A 10,434-nucleotide genomic window follows, 5' to 3' on the forward strand; every position below is an offset into this window, starting at 1 on the left:
CTTTCCCTCTGTCATGTACTCTGACATATCCAGAGTCCTAGTGACTTGCAAACCTAAGGTGTGATTTATGGTATTCTGCATGTACTTTGTGGTAACTTCATTAATGCAGGAAGTTTATTTGTGGTCACTAAATCTTCAGTAATTTAAATTGGATTTAAGTTGCTTTAAAATACAGATGGTTTGGGAGCAAAATTTCAGCCTCACCAAAATCAACAGTAAAACTGCCACTGGGATAAGATTTGACCTGTGCTGCTTTGAATGTGTCTTCTAAAAAGCTTTCTGCTCCTAATTGCATTCCTTTGTTCTTTTTTCCTTAAGTCTTGTGAAGAAAACAATCTGCAGACAATGCATCTGTGACCCCTGGTACCAGCGGTGAGCCGGGGCGATGGAAGTTACAGAGGGCTGCCAGCACACCGGTCCCCTGACAGCTCCAAATGGATACACAAATAGGATTTTCCAAGCAAACATGGAAGCAGGGAGTACGGACGTGTTGGAGATCTGCAGTTCTGAGCACTGCAACTCCAGTGATGCAATGCCAAATGAACTGGAGGAAGCACCCAGGTATAAGAAGATGACCAAGGGCAACCGCATCTGGAATTTTGTTAGAAGAAGGAAAGGCCTCTCTGCGAGTAAAGGAAGACCCCAGTCCATGATCCTGCTGGGAGTTACCTCTGAGGTGTCAGAGTTAAAAAAAACATCCTTCATGGACAGAGTAAGGCCGTTAAAGAAGGGAAGAACATCCAGGATGCCTAAGAATGTGGATTTGAGACCATCTGGAGTCCAGGTTGCTTGTGACCCTGAGGAGGACCATCATGCCAGTGGGCAAAGAGCTGTCTACAGGGTTAAAAAACTGGGTGACAGTCGAAGGCCCTCCCGCCACTCCTATGCGGGGTACACTGATGATTTGGATTCTTCTTTTGAGGACATAGAGCTGAATATCAGCATTCCTGAAATGGATGCCAGTGAAAGTAAATGTCTCAGGGATATCAGTGTCAGGTTACACAGTGAAGATAATGATAGTAACTGCCATAAAATACCAGCTAGAAAGAGCGAGTCTTTGAATTTTGAAAACTTTAAGAGTCCTGCAATTACAGAAGGGGACAGTCAAAAGAGGGGTACTGTGCTCCCACAGGAGAGCAGAAGAGGAAGAAGTTCTGATGTCTGGAGCTATCTGAAAGGAATTTCATTAGCTAGCAAAGATAATTCAAAGCTTCCAGATCAAAGGGCTGAAACCAGTTTCCAGAACTTAGAAAATATAAACGATTCTGCTTCTTATTTTGACTTTGATACGAGATGTGAGGAAAATCTCAGCCAGCGGAAAAAATCAAATGGTGCAACCAAAGCCACTCACTTTGGGGGTGTTGTGAGGTTCTTCACCAGTATGGCTGAGGCAGCTCGGAGACTGCGAGGCTCCTCAAGGGCATTTTCACCTGATGAGAAAAGGCCTCAGCGGAGTTTCCGAAGCTGGAGGCAGGATGTTCCTTCCCACAAAGAGGGCTTGGTTATTGAGAACGAGAGTGCAAGGGCCTTCTGCACGGTGGGAGCGTGTCTACAGTCCCCAGATTCAGGCACGTGGGACAATCTGAGCTTTGAGAGTTTGGTGGGGAAGGAACCCACGCAACATTACAAAACCACAGAAGTGTCTCAAGACATTGGTTCCTCTGCCCTGAGCAACGAGAATGACAGATTAAATGAAACATCACTTTCTCCCTTTGGGCCAGCCACATCCCACCCACCAGAGCTTGCAGATGACTCTTTCACTGAACTAAATACTAAAGACCCCTCTGAGGATCTGATCAATTTTCCACAGACAAATCTGACTGAACAAATTCGGGACTCAGACAGTACTCCAGAGAAGACACAGGTTGTAGGCAAGGATGTGCCATGTTTTCAAGATCTTCCTGTGAATAATCTGGATACTGTGGACCTGAGCCATTCTCCAGCTGCAGATGGTGACTGCTCTGCACTGACTGAGGCACTGATCCACCTTCCACAGACAACCCTGACTAAACCTGATACCAAGGATATGGCTTGTGCTCCAGCAGTTGCTAAAGAGTTGGATCCATCTCCAGAAGTGGCTCAGGAGCTTTCAAAGACAGAACTGGATGTGCAGGACTTGAGAAATCCTGAGCTGCCTTTGCAAGACTTGTCTAGAGATGAGCTGGGGATTCAGGACTTGGGCAGTACTCCAGAGAAGAGACAGGTTGTGGGCATGGATATGCCATGTTCTCAAGATCTTTCTGCGAATAACAGGGATGCTGAGGACCTAGGCTGTTCTCCAGGTGCAGATGGTGACTTTCCTGCGGTGGCTGAGGCTCTGATCCATCTTCCACAGACAACCCTGACTAAACCTGATACCAAGGACATGGCTTGTGCTCCAGCAGCTGCTAAAGAGTTGGATCCATCTCCAGAAGTGGCTCAGAAGCTTTCAAAGACAGAACTGGGTGTGCAGGACTTGAGAAATCCTGAGCTACCTTTGCAAGACTTGTCTAGAGATGAGCTGGGGATTCAGGACTTGGGCAGTACTCCAGAGAAGAGACAGGTCTTGGGCATGGATGTGCCATGTTCTCAACATCTTCCTGTGAATAATCTGGATACTGTTGACTTGAGCTGTTCTCTGGCTGCAGACGGTGACTGCTCTGCAGTGACTGAGGCTCTGATCCACCTTCCACAGATGACCTTGAATAAAGAGATTCAAGACACTGACAGTACTCTGGAGAAGAGACAGGTTGTGGGCAGGGACGTGCCATGTTCTCAAGATCTTCCTGTGAATAATATGGATGCTGCTGACCTGGGCTGTTCTCCAGTTGCTAATGTTGGCTTTTCTGTAGTGACTTTTGTAAAACGTGCAACAGTTAAAGGGCAGGTTGTGGAGGAGACTGAGTGCTGCATTAAGCAGCGCGGAGTCCCCTTGTTTGTAGAGCAAGACTCAGCAGAGATAACGGACGGGCTGGACCAGTTTGACTGTAACGACCAGTGCCGGCCCTTCCAAGTGCACGTCTCTAGAATTGTCTCCTCTGGAAGGCTCAAAAATGGAAAGGTAAGAGTAAATCTTCCTATAATGTTTTCAATAAGACCATACTGTTACCTGTATTATGAAGATGGTTTGCACTTGAAAACAGTTTTCTGTCTCCCTCACTGGGATTTTCATTTCAGTAGATCTTCATGTGATTGATGGGAGCAGACACAGCTTTTGTATCAGTCCAGAGGAGTCAGTTAACTGTGGCATATCCCTGAACTACTGGTATAAACCTCCAGAGCTTCTGCTCCTATGAAGCTCTGGGCCGTTTGTTCATATCAGAGCCTCTAGAAGAAGGCTGTAGGAGAAGTTTGTGTTTCTAGACACTACCTTGAATCTTTTTCCTCTATGCATTCAGTTCATTTGAACTAAAACTCACAGGAAGAGTGTTTTTGACAAATTCAGAGTTTTGAAGTGTGCTAGGGACAAAGAACATTCAGCAGTAGCATTATGGCCCTTGTGTTTTCCTACCTGAAAAACCAGTAGGGGGTGATGGTAGCTGATTTTTAGTGGGTGGTGGTGGTCATAACACAGCATCTAGAATAGCAGTTAAGAGTCCTGGCACACACTGCAAGAACAAGGGGGGGGGAAAAAAAAAATAAAAAAAAAAAATCCCATGTCTTGTAGAGTTAATTCCAGTTGTGGAACTGGTACAGGTTTGTGGACAAACCATGGTAGGACCCAGAGTGAAGCCCAGCTCTTTTCTTCTGGGTCCTTGCTGATGTGATGAGGCTGAAATGATTTATTTATTTATTTATTTTAAGTGCCAGGTAGGGAAATTCAGTCAGTTAATGAAGAAACTTTCTCCTTTCCAATTGGACTTGGAGAGACCAGAGATGTGCAGAGATGATGACATTGTTCCGTGTTGGAAAAGAGGTCACTGTAACTTCTGAGCCAAGAGGGGAAGTGTTTGAAAATTGGCAGCAGATTAGAGATGCTGGGGGGAAAAAATCTGAACTTCTGATTCCCAGCTCAAATGGGCAGTACCATTGTTAGTTATTCCTGGATTTGTTTTTCTACAGAAAAAAAAATGAAGTCAGCTTGCTGGGCAATTCCAGGCACTACTGATTAAGTGGGGTGAATAGTGGTTACTCACTTCTTGTGGTCTCCAGAAGAAATGTTTTTTAGGAGGATCTTGAATGAGTGGGCTGTGGTTTGATATCCCTCCACAGAGGCCAAGCTAGAAGTATTCTGGGCAGGGGCAAGATAACAGAGGCATGAAAGGATGGAGTGGAGCAGAGGAAAATACTGGCACTCATTTCAGAGCAGCCACATCTTTGCTAGCTGAGGCCAATGGCTACATTCCCAACCACAGAGCTCCTGGGGCAAAACCTGAGCTATTTCCCAGGTCAGCTGTGTGAGCAGGGGATGTGGCAAGTCCCAGCTCAGCTGCTACAGCTTACAAACATGACCAAGAAGCTTAAATATGGTGCTTGAGATAACTGGACAGGAAACCTCCCCTGAGTTCCGTCGAGTGAGGCAATAGCCGAATGACCTCCAGACTGCCGGGGTATCCGGCTTCGCTGAAGGCCTGTGGCCTTCCTAGGCAGAAGCAGCAGCAGAATGGAAGGGAAAGTGTTTGTAAACACCCTCTGCATCCCAGAAACTTGGACTAGATATTCAGAAATGCACAGTCATCTGGTGGCAGCGTCAAACCCAGAGCAGTCAAGAGTGAGGCTAAAGGAGGGATACTCTTGGGTAGGAATGGACCTAGAGAGTCTGCCAGCAGCTCCAGCAACAAATGTCCTGAGATACCCGAGGGATTTACTCGCCTGTCTCTCATCAGGGAGTGGCACTCGGAAATGTTTTACCAAAAATAAACACACAGGAGGAATAACTTCAGCCTGAGCATGACAGTAGCAGCAGACTCTGGCCTCTTATTGTTTTAGGGCTAAATCCAAGTCCTTGTTGGCACCTGTTACTTGGGCCAGTTGTTGGCCCTTCTGCCTCCACTCCAGGCTGCTCTGCATTAATTGAAGGATTTGTATTTCAAGTGAAATGCTCAACCACAAGTAGGGAGAAGGTGCTGCCAGGACAGGGTGGCTTGGCTTTGTCAGCTGCTGTAAGCAGGCGGTTGGCAGTTTTTTTAAAGTGTGCTAGCAGTGCAAAGCAAGAATAGTTCAAGCAACTGAAATATGTCGTGGAGGTTTTCTTAGGTTTTGGACAGTTGCCAACTATAAAAGCTCCCATTTTTCATGTCTCCACTGAAGTGAATTATCCTCATCCTACCTATAAAAACACCACAGCATCCCGAGAGAGAGTTCTGCTGCAGGGCTCCAGGAGTTTTATTTGACCGCTTCCTGTAGCTTGAGATGGTGCTTGGGTGGAAAGGAGCTTTGATACCACATTCACTACTTTGTGGTTCTGGCATTTCCATTGGGTTTCTAACCACCTGATGTATCCTTGGGTAGGATTTGTGGGGGATTTGATACCTCCTTTGGGAATGACAAGAGGAAAGGTTGCAAAATAGGCACCTGACTGCATATTTCAGGCATAATTTTAGTTATGTCCTAAAAGCTTGATTTAGGCTTCTTGCTGGCAGAGGGATCCTCCCTGCTCATCTTAGGGGCAGTCAGAGGCACTGGGTACTGCAGAGCAGTTTGCCTTGTGTCACTCCGGCAGGGAAGGAGCAGGAGGGTTTCGCTGCAGTCTTTCTATGCCCTCTGCTGGCTTACTGGTGAAATAAGAGTATTTTTATGGAACAGAAAACTTTCTTTTCCTCTCGGGTTTATCTCCAAAAGGTGTACAGGCTGCAGCTTGCTGCTGGCTGTTGTGGCTGCATGCAGACACCAGTTGGGTTTGTGGTGTTGTTTTTTGGGGAAATTATGGTTGCTGGAAGTGTGAAAATGTGATCTGTACAGGCAAAAGGTGACTGTCCTTAGGATGAAGGTACCAGCCCGACCCGGGGATGCCCTAGGTTTCCCAACCAGTTTGGTTTCAGAGGCTTCTTAGGGGACTGTCTTGCTCAAACTTAGTTCTCAGCATCACAGCAGATGGTTGCAGATGAGCAGCTCTGAAGTGTGTTCCTCTGAGTCCTGGACCTGGGAGCCAGCTTGTCCAGGTGCCATCAAGGCACTTCCCTGCTTCAGAGCATGGTAATGCTGTGAGTGGCCCACTCCGACAGTGCGGCCTTGGAGCTTTCATGATGTTAATTGGGTTTTGGGATTTCTCTGCAGTAGCTGCATGATGTGTTGCTCTGTGTGGGAAAATCAAAGCCTCTCCCTGTGTGGTGGGTCTGGCTGGAAGCGCAGGATTACTGATTTGCCTGAGTCTGTGCATGCCAGGGGATGCGTTTGCAGATCTGTGGTCTGATAGCTGGGGCACAGCTCAGATCCTCCCACGGGTTTGGGGTTTTACTTTAGTGCAGTAGCTGCATGAACATACATGACATGAACATTTCATGACAGGAACATACAGCAACTTTCTCTTTCTGTGATGAGAAATTGCAAATGATGTGCAACAAGTTCTCCTAGTGGCCTTTAGCTTGAGATTGTTTAATTGTCCCTCTGGTAGAGAGCAGCTGTAGAAATGGGACTGCTGAGATATTTTTTTCCTCCCTGCTCTGTTCAACAACACTAACCATGAACTGATAGTTTTGAGAGTTGATCTTCAGAGCTTTCTTCATCTCCTGGTTATTGTCAATAAACTGGGTTATGCCTCAGCCCACTGCTGGTAGCTGTGCTTACAAAAGATTTTTCACAGTCCTTCCAAATTAAGAAATAGAACTTTACTTCCTAAATCCTGCTGTTGCCAAGAGAACACTCTACACTGTTCTGTAGAGAAGTATGATTTAGTTGCAGGATGAAGATTCTATGTATTTGTGGCTTTTAATATGGTTATGTCTGACAACTTATTTTTAGAGAAGACAAAACCTCTAAATCCTATATCCAAGCTGTTCAGATTTTTGTATTTTTGATAACCACAAGGTACTAGCAAAATCTGCAGTGAAAGCCTGTGATTTAGTGCTATCTATAGTGTGGGAGAGGTTTTTTTGGAAACATATTTTTAGTATTGTCAGGGAAAGGCAGGTTGAGTTTGCAGAGTTAATGGGCTTTACATGTGTATATATAACCAGTCACTGAACACAGGGATAATCCAGATTTCCACGTGTTCTTAAAATACTTGTTGAGCCTTGCCTTCATCTAGTTCCCAGACAGTTACAACAGGCCGCCTCCTGCCATCCTTGGTGCCATCAGAGTGGTGATATGAATGGGGACCTCTAGTCATTGCTGGCCTACATGCTGAAGGGATTGTTTGTCCCAAACTTCACAGGGTGGAAAGTTTTCCTTGGCTTTTACGTCCTCCCAGCTGTAAACCAGTCAAGAGAAGCGTTACTGGGTCACTGGACATGGTGCTGGGAGCAGCCTTAATTCATCCACAGACTCTCACTGTGCCTTTGGGATTATTATAGCCTGTCTGCTTTGTTCTTCAACTGTAAATAATTATAATGGCACATAATTGAAAACTGAGGCTGCTGAAGCCTTGGGGACAAATACACTAAACCACACGAGGCACCCAGTTATTAGCAGCGCCATGAAGTATGACAAATCTGCCTCTTACTGAGGCTAGGAGCTTCCCAGTGAGAAGCATCTCCAGTTTTCTTTTGCTGACCTTTGTAAACTGATTTTTTTTGCTGATTTCTTGACTCTGAGATTATACACCAGACTTCCACGGTGTCGCCTGTCACAGAGAATAAAATGAAAAGTAGGAGTTTGAGTTGTGACTTTTTTTTTTTAAAGGAAATTCAATTCTGCAAAAAATCGCTGCACAAGTTGTCTCTTTCAGGATCTTTTCCATCTGAAATAGAATTGTAAAAGTTGGAGTCACCCAGGAGTGAGGGAACCTCCAACACTTTTCTCCAGTGAGCTATAAATGCTAGTTCATTCTTTGAATTAATGTTACCAAACATTAAGGTATAACTGGGGCATTTGACCACTTCATGGGTACGTCAATCAATTGCAAGTATCTGAATGTTTCAAGTAATATTTTGTAGGCTAGTGAGGTAGTGGATGTGTCTTTTCAGCAGTTATGAGACAGCTTCCAGAGAAACTAGTCTGGCAATTTCTGCTTTCCTCTGTGACTCTTTAAGGACAGCGAATTGTTCTACTCTTGCTCAGATAATGAGGTCCCTGTTTTATTTTTAGTTCTGTGGTTTGCCCCATCCTTGCATTTGGACCACCTCAAACCTGACAAGGGCTGTAACTGGTGTTCTCCCTGGAGATGAGGTTGAGCTGGTTTGAGAGGACCAGGACAAAATTGCCTATGGCCATACTGACCTGAGAGGTTCTGGCCCCCCGGCTGCTACTGGCCTATTAATGTGGCAGTTATAATGGAGGGAGTAGATGGACATATGGGGAGGAGAGAATGGATCAGGAGACCCAAATGAACCAAGCACAGTGCTCCTGCCCATGGGGCTCAGTATAAAATAGCTCCTCAAAGAGCCCTCTCCTGCTTTCTGTGGATTGGAGTCTGTTTGTTGGTCATTGCTCTGGCATCTCTTGCATCCTGTTTTCTTGCTGGAGAGGAACATTGTTTGCTGAGACAGGTTGCCTTCTCCTGTCTCCCCAAGTAGGACCAGCTTGGCTGCTCCAAAGCTGTTATGTTCTGCCACCTGGACCCTGAACTCAGGCACCCCCATCTGCTGCTGAGTCCATTTGGGACTTTTTGGGTTGGGAAGTAATTACCAACTGATCTGTCACCTCGTTATTGGCTAAAACCGTGACAGAGGCATGCTAGAATAACTGGATAAAACCCTAAACCAATTGTGGTGGTAGGTGCTACATACAGTGAAAACAGTGGAGAGGGTGTGCTGTTGGTGGCCCCCTATGACAGATGTTCAGGGGAAGGTGCAGATCACCCCTGCTCATTGTGCCCAGCTGGGTGTGTGTGTGTGCACTGGGTGCTTTGCGGCTATGTTCTGGTCCTGGTGACTCCAGCAACTCAGCAGTAATGGCAATGGTCTTATATTTGTTCCCCTCCCATCTTCATAGACTGTCTGTAGGCTTCTGTTTATGGAATTGGAAAAGACCTTATATGACCTCTGGAAATACCTGGAAGGGAGTGTTTTGTTAAGATTTTTGGGAATTAGGAAAATGACATCCTGTTACTATTTTAATTCACTTTTACATAAATCTTGTTATCAGAACTGTTTGAGTTTTGTGGGAATTGCTTTTTATGGATATCCCAGCTTTATTCTAAGAACTTGTAACTTTTATTTTTATAATAGTATAGGTTGATTCTATTATTAAGCTGTTGGATGAGCACACACATAAACAGACTGTTCTCCTGAACTTCATCATTGCAAACTCATTGTTCCACTCCATGACTATGTCTTTCAAGTGTTGGAGATCTTCCTGAAAAATTCACTTATTCTATTTTCTGCTCCTCATACATAGAGGTTGGAAGGGACCTCTGGAGATCATCAAGTCCAACCCCTCTGCTGCAGCAGGAACAACTAGGGCAGATGACACAGGAACATCTGTTGAGCATGGCAACCAACCTTTGCTGCACACTGTAAAGCCAACTTAAACTTTGTTAGTTAGTACCTAGGTCTCTGGCACCAGCTAATTCACTCCCTGTGTGTGCTTCTGCTGGGAGTTTGTAATGTCAGAGTAGAGAGAATGCTGCATGGAAAGCAGACGTCTGCATCCTGTGCTGCACTCAGAAGTGCTTTGGAGGCTAAGCATCCCTGGAAGTTACTGGAGTTAAACACTGTGAGCTGGTTTCAGGGGATGGGCCCCATGCAGTGGGAGGTGGGCACTTCAACTCCAGGGCCAACAAGTCTTAATCTTGCAGTAAAAAAAGAATGAAGCAGGTGCAGATTTCAGTGAGAAGGTCTAAGGTGTGTTGCACTGTCTCAAAAACTATATATATTAGTATGTGTTCTGTGATTGCTTTGTCTGAGGTTAGACACGAACTGGTAAAATTAATTCTCTGCCCCTTTTCTTGGCAGCCAATGTCTCATCCCTCTCAACCATCCCCACAAGCACCACCCTTCAAAGTCCTGGTGGAGAGGTGTCGCTCCGAACCCCTCTCGCAGAGCACCCCGATGGGGCTGGACCAGCTGGGAGGCCGCATGCAGCACTTGCTCAGAAGACGTGGTGAGTAGCTTTGTGGTTTTTTTTCTCCCAGGTTGTGTTTTTGGTCTCACCCACCCTGCAGAGCAAGCCAGGGGCAGTAGGGGTTAAAAAGTCAGAACTGTGGCTTGCACCCATGCTTGTTACAACCCTGGGGCCAGGTGAGGGAGCTCTGATAGCCACATACTAACGAGTTTCTTGTGAGCTACCAAGATTTTTTGTATGCAGTCTATTTATGAAATCAGGCTGTTTTATCTCTTTAATGTCTGTAAGGTGGTCCCTATAATTTGGTTACAAGAAAGTGAACACATAGGCACACGAGGTGTAAAAGCTGTTCAA

Source organism: Chaetura pelagica, unplaced genomic scaffold (assembly GCF_000747805.2).
Source record: "Chaetura pelagica isolate M959 unplaced genomic scaffold, ChaPel_1.0 scaffold456, whole genome shotgun sequence".
Classification (NCBI taxonomy): domain Eukaryota; kingdom Metazoa; phylum Chordata; class Aves; order Apodiformes; family Apodidae; genus Chaetura; species Chaetura pelagica.